The sequence below is a fragment of the Anoplolepis gracilipes genome, chromosome 2 (assembly GCF_047496725.1).
Source record: "Anoplolepis gracilipes chromosome 2, ASM4749672v1, whole genome shotgun sequence".
Classification (NCBI taxonomy): domain Eukaryota; kingdom Metazoa; phylum Arthropoda; class Insecta; order Hymenoptera; family Formicidae; genus Anoplolepis; species Anoplolepis gracilipes.
In genome coordinates this window covers 9,294,616-9,305,350 of record NC_132971.1, presented here as the reverse complement: position 1 = coordinate 9,305,350, position 10,735 = coordinate 9,294,616, and the positions used below count along the sequence as shown (strand labels likewise).

At 35.1% G+C, this 10,735-nt stretch overlaps 1 long non-coding RNA gene across 1 annotated transcript; it reads right to left on the bottom strand.

Annotated features, from left to right (window-relative positions):
- Positions 1-2,635: 2,635 nt before the first annotated feature.
- Positions 2,636-10,735, bottom strand: LOC140662877 (uncharacterized). The gene is made up of 3 exons (XR_012046192.1): positions 9,662-10,735; positions 3,135-3,219; positions 2,636-2,928 (listed from the first exon to the last, which is right to left on the bottom strand). It is a non-coding gene; the product is annotated as an uncharacterized lncRNA (long non-coding RNA).

Sequence of the window (10,735 nt, the reverse complement as noted above, 5' to 3'; positions counted from 1 at the left end):
AGTGATACTACTGTCACTACTCCTTTACAAAAACAACAAGCTGAATTAGAAATCATGATGCAACAATTACAAAATAAAGAGAGACTTGTTCGGGAACAACAAGCCGCTCTGATTATACAACAAAAAGAATTTGAAATTTCTAAAGAAAGATTTGAAGCAGAGCAAAACGCTGCTGTTGATATAAATAGCCTTAGTTCGATATTAAGCTTATTACGACAAGAAGTATCCTCATTAAAAACTTTACCAAATCAATTAAATAATTTAGAACAAAAGGTATCTGAAATGCGACAACAAGGTGCATCTAACTCACACGTACAAGATTATATAAGAAATTTGCCACCTCAAGAGCCTATTAATCCCTTACCTGGCAATATAAATCTCTCTTCGACTTCCAAACCTCCAGCTGAAGATACCAATCCTTCTCCTCCACTTGCCTCTAGAAATACCCCTTTGAATGTGGATCATATCCAACTTGCTTCACCCATTCGTATTAAAGACATAATCGATTCCATTCCTAAATATGACGGTCTTAAAATGTCCGTGTTCCAATTCTGTAAAACGTGCGAACGAGCGTTAAAATTAATCCCTTCATGGCAAGAAGAATATCTGTTACCATTAATAATAAACAAATTACAAGGATATGCTTACGCGGCAATAGAAGGAATAGAATATCATAATTTAACCGATCTGACTAATCGATTAAAGAAGGTTTTTGGTCCAAATAAATCGGTCGATCAATATCGCGGGGAACTTGCCAACGTTTATATGAAACCAAATGAAAATATTTTTGATTATATTGAAAGAGTTAAAGAATTAAGATCCGCGATTATAGACGGTGAAACCACCATTCATGGTAATATGAGTGAACAACTTCGCTATAACATTGAGACGAGAGCACTAGAAAGCTTTATTAACGGCCTTCCGCCTGATTTATTGATTCGTGTAAAGCTAGAGGGATATTACAGTCTGGAAGACGCAATTGTTGGAGCTATTCAATTAAGCAAAACCTTGGAAACCGAAAATCGTCGTAGGAAAATTGCTTTTCCCACACGACCTGTTCCTGCCCCTCGTGCAGACCTTACCTACAATCCTCGTATTCTTCAAAACCCCTCGCGTAATCCAACAGCTTCTCCCATTTTCGCCCCCAGAGTACACGACACGCGTAATAACGTCGCTCCTTTTATTAAACCATTAGTTCCTGGACAACCTGGTCCAAATTTTCCCACTGAAAAAATATGTCGTTACTGCAAAACTCCTGGACATTTGATTACAGAATGCCGGAAATTAGCTTATAGAAAATCATTCACTGGAGATATGAATCCCTCTAATCAATCTTCTGACAATCAGGGAAACGGTCAGAGCGCTCCGGTACAAGGAGGCGTTCGCCGGGACGCTGCTCAACAGGAACGCCCAAACCCCTCTCGAGTCGTGCGATTCGTAGATGCCGAAAACCAAAATCTAGAAACACAAAAATAAATAAACATCGGCTCATAGCAAGCACTTGTGCTCCTACTGTTACTTTATCTTCTCCTGATTTAAAAGACACATGCACCTTTATGATAGATTCCGGTTCCGATTTAAATTTAATTAAGAAACAATACGTCAATTCTAATATTCTTCCGGATAAAAGAAATATTCAATCATTGCAAGGAATAGCATCCGAACCTATTAATACTTTAGGTGCAATCTATATATCAGTATTAGGGAAACCAACTGAATTTCACATTGTTTCCGACGATATACTTTTCTCGCAACACGGTATTCTTGGTAATCCGTTTTTGAAAGATAGAAATGCAAATGTTGATTTTAAAACAAAACACTTACTATTTGAAAATACTTCGATTCCATTCGACGAAGTGGAATATGTTAACATTAAACCAAGAACAGTCACTCCTTTCTTCGTTAAAATCACGAATCCTGAAATAAAAACGGGATATCTTCCATCAATAACTTTCATCAAAGGAATATACCTTGGAGACGCGATAGTTTCTAATATTCATGGCAAAGCTTACTTGCCTCTTTTTAATACTAATGATGAAGAGTATAACATAGAAATACCTTCATTCACTCTGCAGGAATTTGACACCATTGATACCCAAGAGAATCTATATTCTTCTTGTGGTGCCGACGGAACCCGAGGGTTATCCAAGGCCACAGTTCGTTGTGTCTCTGATCCTGACTCTTCTTATCAACCCTCTTCTCCTTCCGAGGAAGAAGAAGATGATTTTTCTACGTCTCATAAAGGCTTCTGCAATGTCGTTGATTCCCGAGGGCATCATCGGATAAGCACGAGCCATTCTTCAACTCATAATCCGTCTCAGTTAGACGAGATCATTTTTGAAACACCGCCAGAGAGCGCGGAACTTGCTTTAAAACTCCTAAGGTTGGAACATTTAAATATGGAAGAAAGGAATAATCTTCAGACACTGGTTTATAATAATCTAGATAGATTCCATTTGCCTAATGGTAAATTGGGAACCACTCATGTAACCCATCATTCTATCTATACTACGGATGATTCCCCGATCCACACCAAGCAATATCGCTTTCTTCCTATGCATAAAGAAGAAATTAACAAACAAGTAACTAAATTACTAAGAGACGATATGATAGAATATTCTCTCTCACCTTATAATTCGCCAGTATGGATCGTCCCTAAGAAACCCGATTCTTCTGGAAATAAAAGATGGCGAATGGTCATCGATTATCGCGCTCTTAACGAGAAAACAATTGGAGACGCTTATCCCCTTCCCAACATAACTGATATACTTGATCAATTGGGAAGCGCTAAATATTTCTCAGTTCTTGACCTCGCTTCAGGATTCCATCAAATACCAATGGATCCGAATGACGCCCACAAAACCGCATTCTCCACTCCTTACGGACATTATCAATTCAAGAGAATGCCCTTTGGATTAAAAAATGCCCCTGCAACATTTCAAAGATTAATGGACAATGTACTATCTGGATTACAAAGCAACGAGCTTTTCGTCTACATGGATGATATAGTTATATACGCTCGATTATTAAAAGAACACGAAGTGAAATTTAATAAATTAATGAAAAGATTACGTGAAGCTAATTTAAAATTACAACCCGACAAATGTGAATTTTTGCGACGAGAAGTAGCTTACCTCGGTCATATTATCGGATCCGACGGCGTACGACCAGACCCTACCAAAGTTACCGCTGTCCATGATTTTCCTCCTCCCAAAAATCCTAAAAACATAAAACAATTTCTAGGATTACTTGGTTATTATCGACGATTTATTCCAAGTTTTTCAAAAATTGCTAAACCTCTAACTGATTTACTTAAGAAAAATAATTGTTTCAAATGGCAAAAGGATCAAGAATATGCGTTTAATAATCTTAAAGAACAACTATGTAACAAACCAATATTACAATATCCCGATTTTAGCAAACCCTTTAATTTAACTACCGATGCATCCGGATATGCAATCGGCGGAGTACTAAGTCAAGGACCAATCGGAAAAGATCTTCCAATCGCCTATACATCTAGAGTACTTAATAAAGCGGAACAAAATTATTCGACCATTGAGAAAGAATGTTTAGCTATGGTATATTGTACGAATCATTTTAGACCCTATTTATATGGCACTAAATTCACCATCGTAACAGATCATAAACCTCTAGTATGGTTACATTCTATCAAAGATCCAACTTCAAGACTTTTAAAATGGCGAATCAAATTAGCCGAATATGATTACGATATACGATACAAAAAGGGAACGTTAAATAATAATGCTGATGCATTGTCAAGAAACCCAACTGTCCAAGTCCTGCCCTTTAGAAAAAGCCCCTCTCTTCCACCCGATCCTGACTCCGACTCTGACGAATCTCTATTTTCAATGCCACAACCCCTTGGCCAAACCTCCGTGGAAATTAACCCCCATACTCCCCCACCTGTAATAACGCATCCCAATATGCCTACAAATAAACCAATTACTGATTCAATGATTATTGAAGATTACAATAGTAATGAAAGCATTATTAGTAATGAAGATTTAGAAACAAGCAGCGATGAAAGCGACACAGAGTTAATGCTAACTGATGTTTTGCCATACGTAGAAGTACCCACTGACTCTAAAACTAAAGTTTTAATAAGCCGTGACAGATTGTTAAAACATAATGATAATTACGTAATTTTTATAACTCTGAACGGAGAACCTCTTGATAACGGAGCAAGAGAGCTACAAGAAGCCAATCTACTACCTACATATAAAGATGTAACTTATGAGAGAGCAAAAATAAATACATTGCGCTCTAAGACCTTGATATCCCTACCATTAAAACTCAATCATCGCACGTTAATAGAGCCAGACAACATTAAAAATTGTATTAAATCATTAGTAGACGTTTTAAATGAATTACAATTAGAGTCTATCTCAATCAAGAATACTAACTTTTTTGATAATATCCCTTGGGCTTATGTAGAAAAACAATTAATTAAACATTTAAACGACATTAATATTCGCGTAACTATATGCAAGGATCTTATTCAAACACCAAATACAGAAGACAAATCAGCTCTTATCCGCGAATACCACGATTCAGCAATAGGTGGACATAAAGGAATAACTAAAACTTACAATCGATTGCGAACTTTCTATTACTGGAATACAATGAAAAAGGATATTCAAAATTTTATCCGGAATTGTCGAACCTGTCAATTAAAAAAATTAACTAGAAGAAAAACAAAACAACCTATGGTAATCACCGACACTCCCGGATCAGCTTTCGACAAAGTATCGATGGACATTGTAGGTCCATTACCCGTATCTGATAACGGAAACGTTTACATTCTCACCATGCAAGATTTACTAACAAAATATTCAGTCGCGGTACCATTAAAAGAAGCCACGTCATTAACAATCGCCGATGCCTTTACTAAGAATTTCATATGTATATACGGTGCCCCACAAGCCATTTTAACCGATCAAGGATCTAACTTCTTAACAGCCTTAATGAGAAATCTAGCGAAAAAGTTTAGAATCAAACAATATCATACTACCGCGTATCATCCTCAATCTAACGGATCAATAGAAAGATCTCACCACGTCCTAACAGAATATCTGAAAACACAAATTAATAAAGACTCTAATTGGGATGATCATATCGCTTTAGCCATGTTTTCATATAATACAAGTATACATGAAAGCACTAAATTTTCTCCTTTTGAATTAATTTTTGGAAGAATAGCACGATTACCTTCATCTAACACTATAGTGGAAGAAAATATAGATCCTACATATACCGAATATTTAACAGATTTATTCAATCGATTGCGCGACACACAAGAAGAAGCGCGGCAAAATTTAATTCAATCCAAAAACAGAAGCAAGCATTACTACGATAAACGTATTCACGTACAAGAATTTAAACAGGGAGATCACGTATTCTTATTGAAAGAACCAGCTAAAGGAAAATTCTCTGATCAATATATTGGACCCTTTGAAGTACTTGAAACTTTGCCCAACAATAACATCAAAATTTTATTTAAAAACTCGTCGAAAGTTGTTCACGCAGATAAATTGAAGATAGCTCATATTGAACCAGGATGAAATGCTAAGAAAGACTTTTTGGTTTCAGATGTGTTGGCCCCGCCAACGACCAACAATAGATCCTTTGTACAAAACCTCACCCGCCTTTTCACGGGTACAGCAACGATTACACATTACATGGTGCGTTAAAGCCACCGGATATACCCACACCAGACGCGGATACTTAATCTGCGCAAACTGTTACTCCTCCCTGCTGTCCGAATACTATAGATGGTTCCATAAATTCTTTTATTTCATTATCTTGTAATCACGAAAAGCTACGAACCAATAATATGTAAAATATGTAAAATACCCCTAGTTACGCTAAGAACATTGAGACAATGCTCTTTGTGTAACGATGCATACTTGTCGTACTCGACTCGTCTAGAAGAAGAACAAATTGATACAGAAGATAATACATTAATTCGTATAAGTGGATACTTTGAATAAGCTATTAAATAGCTATCGACTTTTGTTTTGCACTACTCTTTTTCTCTTTATAGAATGAGCTCAAGAAACCATACTACTGGGCTACAATTCAACACAACATTACAACCTAGTTTCGATCCATGTCAAATACTTTCAATTGCGCGGTGCTATAAATCTTTTGCGTATAGACACATTGCGTCAGGATTCGCTTACTGTACTCAGTGTTATTACATTTATCAACCACAATATCAAAATCAATTTGAGTGGATAGTATCACACCACTTGATTTCTGGCGAACAATTCCGTGAAATAATTTGCGCGCGGTGTAATGCAGATATCACCATAGTCAAACCTGTATATCAATGCGATCAATGTTTATTAAGGTTCTTAGAATTCTTATTGTATTGCGACGAAAGACAAATCAATACTCTTCCTAACCCTCTCATATTACATGTAAACGGAGCTAGATATTATTAATCAAACTCAAACAACGAAATGCATCATTCATCGCACAGTCAGCCAAATTCCTCAGAACCATCCTCCTCACACCCTTCCGTAGAAGCTCTTCAAAGACTATATACCGTACATTGTTTCAAAACTTATTCCTATCAGAAGATAAATGATGTACATGTCACTTTATGCGTCGCTTGTTATACTAAACTAATACCTGAAGCAGTAAAGCAATATTACCAGGAAACTAAGAGACATCAGTGCGTAGATGGCACAAAATTCTACAGAAATAAATGTTATGCATGCGAAAATCATATGGGAACTATCCAACCCATAGCTCATTGTAATCCCTGTATCAATCGGTATTTCGAATTTACTAACGAAATGGAGCAACTACACCGCACAATTAACTATTATGACGATCCTATAATATTAGCAGTCATCGACGACTGAAAGCAAAACATATAGATATAATCATAAAGTAGTAATATTAATATAGGAAAGAGAAAAAGAAGAAAACACAATAAATACCTAAAATACGAAAATACGAAAAGAAAAATCTTACATACATATATAAGGAAGAAATAGATATAAAACAATAGAGAATAGAGATATATATATAAGTGCTTCTATTAAAGGAATATATATATACAAGTATTATCTTTTCAGCAAAGGAATCCATTCCTTGAAGACATTGACGACCTGAGCCTGGTCCAAGTTTAATAATAATAGTAATAATTTTTGAATACATATAAAATAAGTATATATATATATATTTCTACTTAGAAATAGTAATTCATAAAATGTGTAGACCTAAGCCTTATAGATATAAGCCACCTTACATTCTGACGCATTGCCCTTGTCACGTGCAGTGGCCCACTGTTATCGTCTACCTCGGTGTCAATAACAGGGTTGCTCTCTATTTAGTTTTTGGGTAATCTGTGTAAGTCGGCTATACCCAGGGCTTCGCCGAGAGCAGGATCAATGTGTACTAGGAACTAATAATTCAGAGGATTTTTTTACTGATCTGGGATGATGATAATAGAGGCTTGATTTAAAAACTCTTTTATGATATTGTCTAAATTGTAAATAATATTTTCTTTATTTTCTTCTATAAATTGGATTAGAGTTTCTAATATGACTTCAGGGTCAACGAAAGGATTTTGTTGAAATTCAGAATCAGTTGTCTGAGGTCTCAATTATTTTATTTTATTTGACAAGAAAAATTAAGAAAGTTGAAAATAAAAAGGTTAAATTTATGACGTGTGTACTTGAAAATGATTAAAAACGTTAAGCAAACGCGTTGAATCTCGTTATTGTATATTTGATATAGTCTGGTGGTCAGAATACAATTCACTCGGCACTAACGAGAGGCTGAGGAAGTTCTAGGAACTCCATGACACCATGACCATTATCGCGTTGTCACGTGCAGTGACCCACTGTTATCGTCTACCTCGGTGTCAATAACAGGGTTGCTCTCTATTTAGTTTTTGGGTAATCTGTCTAAGTCGGCTATACCCAGGGCTTCGCCGAGAGCAGGATCAATGTGTACTAGGAACTAATAATTCGGAGGATTTTTTTACTGATCTGGGATGATGATAATAGAGGCTTGATTTAAAAACTCTTTTATGATATTGTCTAAATTGTAAATAATATTTTCTTTATTTTCTTCTATAAATTGGATTAGAGTTTCTAATATGACTTCAGGGTCAACGAAAGGGTTTTGTTGAAATTCAGAATCAGTTGTCTGAGGTCTCATTTATTTTATTTTATTTGACAAGAAAAATTAAGAAAGTTGAAAATAAAAAGGTTAAATTTATGACATATGTGTTTGAAAATGATTAAAACGGTAAGCAAACGCGTTGAATCTCGTTATTGTATATTTGATATAGTCTGGTGGTCAGAATGCAATTCACTCGGCACTAACGAGAGGCTGAGGAAGTTCTAGGAACTCCATGACACCATGACCATTATCGCGTATGCAATGAACGTGACGCACAATGACACTCGAGTTAATCAAAGAGAAAATAAAATTGTAAAATTATATCTGCAATAGCTTTAAATTTATTCAATTTAAAGTTGGAATGATTGGAAAATTTCAGTTTTGGAATTATAAATGGATTGTGATTAATTTGACAAATTTTCAATTATATTAAAATTGAGATAGGGATTAAGGTGGTTTGTGATAGTAACGGTGAGGGATTAACAACTTACTGTTGTTGTATAGTAGAATTCACCGTCGGAGCAATTCCAAATATATACTGGTTTTGAAAGGTTAATTTACGACTTTTATAATGTAAGAGCAAATTTCTCAGTAATTAATGACTGCTTTAATATAAAGAACAAAGTTAAATTGAGAAATTTAAATGATTTGGATTTATATTAAATGTAGATATCTCTTTCTTTAGGAGAAAGTCAACTGTTGCACTATGATTTTATTTCTCATGAATATCGTTGATGCATCTATTCACGTAATAAGAAAGAATCATTAAAATTTTTATTGCTCTTATGTAGATAAATATATATGTTACTAAAAGTATTGTTCTTTGCAGGTGCAGCACTGTGTGGTGACATATAAAGAAATGTACAACTGGAATATGGTGTGGTGGAGGCCAGCGATATAATTTATTGTTGTCAAGATCACTGTCTCCGATGGAAAATAGGAAGAAGAGATTAAGCAAAGGATGCTCCTTTAATTTTATTATCAAGTTAAGTATAACGAGTAGTTAACTCTCTTACATTGATAGATTGATTATTTATCTCATATAAATTTGCAAATTTCTTGGTATAGTATTTTAACTTTATAATTCTTAAGAGTGGTATCAGAGTGTGAGTCAATTTGTAATTTTAAGAGTCAATAGTCTGAGCTGTAAGTTATTCAAAAGAATGAGATATATATATATATATATATCTTGTATGTATGTCTAGTTAACTGTATAAAAGATTTTTATTTCGGAGCTTAAGGGTGGAACAGTTTATTGCATTAGTCATAAGAGCATATGTCTAGATTGTAATTAAAATTGTTTTGCAAAATTAAAGTGGTTAGAGTGATATGATGTCATATAAGTGTCAAACACGATGTGTTATAAATAGTAGTTCAATTCAGAATTCTTTTCCTTTTTATTATGTTTTGTTAGAATATGAGTGCGTTTTCTTTTTATTAAAATAGTAATATTCTTCTTGATTGATCATATACGTATGTATTCAAAATAGTAATTTACCTTTATTAGTGTCTCTAGTTTTGCTGATTTTCCTGGGCCTTTTCCTCGTACTCTGGACGTCGTGGATCTCCCTCAGGGATGTCGGTGGTAGAGGTTGAGGCAGGATGCAGCTTGATTTCAACCAAAGGTTCGGGCCAGCCAATAAATTCGAAGGTTCTTCGCGAGATGGGAGCTTCAACTGAGTCAGATGCAGGAAGCTGATCGAAAAGTTCTACGACAATTCTTTGATTGTCCGGTACGTTAATTGGATTGTCTTTTTCTACTTGGCTGAGACCGTTATCACTGTTTGAAATTTGTCTCTGTCGGCGTAAAGCGGCACGTAGTTGTCTATGTCGTTTACCGGCGCGACGAGAACCAGGCATTTACTATAAATTATAACCAAAATTTTATTCTAATTTAAAAAGTTATTCAATTCAGGTTGACAATCTGGATCAAGCGACATTCAAGCAGCTCATCGACTAAGTCTCAGCTCTGCTCGAACTAACACGAGGGGCACGTCACTCTGCTCTATCCCAGGCACGGGACTCGCTAACGCTCAAGATCCAGACGTACGTTAAATATTTAATCGATATTAAATTAATTATAGTAAACACTGGTTGAAGGTGAAGGAACACTGTATTAAAATAATGTACTTGAGAATATTTCGAAATAAGCAACTATGTATTTTAAAAGCTTGAAGATTTTACAAAGGTTGCAAGTAATGATTACAAATGTTGTTCACAATTCAAATGAAAAAGGTACAACCGCACTGTACCAGAAATTGGAGATTAGTTAACAATAAAGTAATAATTCTAAATTATAATGTAGAGTGAGTCTAAGCTCTAAATTATAATATAAGACGAGTCGCGAAGACGAGAAAGTAAAGTATTATTAAAGATCTACTTTGACGACACAAAGTAGCTGACGAAAATTAAGTTAAAATTGATTTTAGGACGCAGTGAATGTATAAAGACACAGAGACTTTTCACGACTTCGGACTAACGTTTCGGAGAGATGTTGAAGTGACTTATGAAGTTAGGAAGGCGACTTTTTAGGTTGAATGTTGGCGACTGTTTTAGATGACTGGTGGTGAAA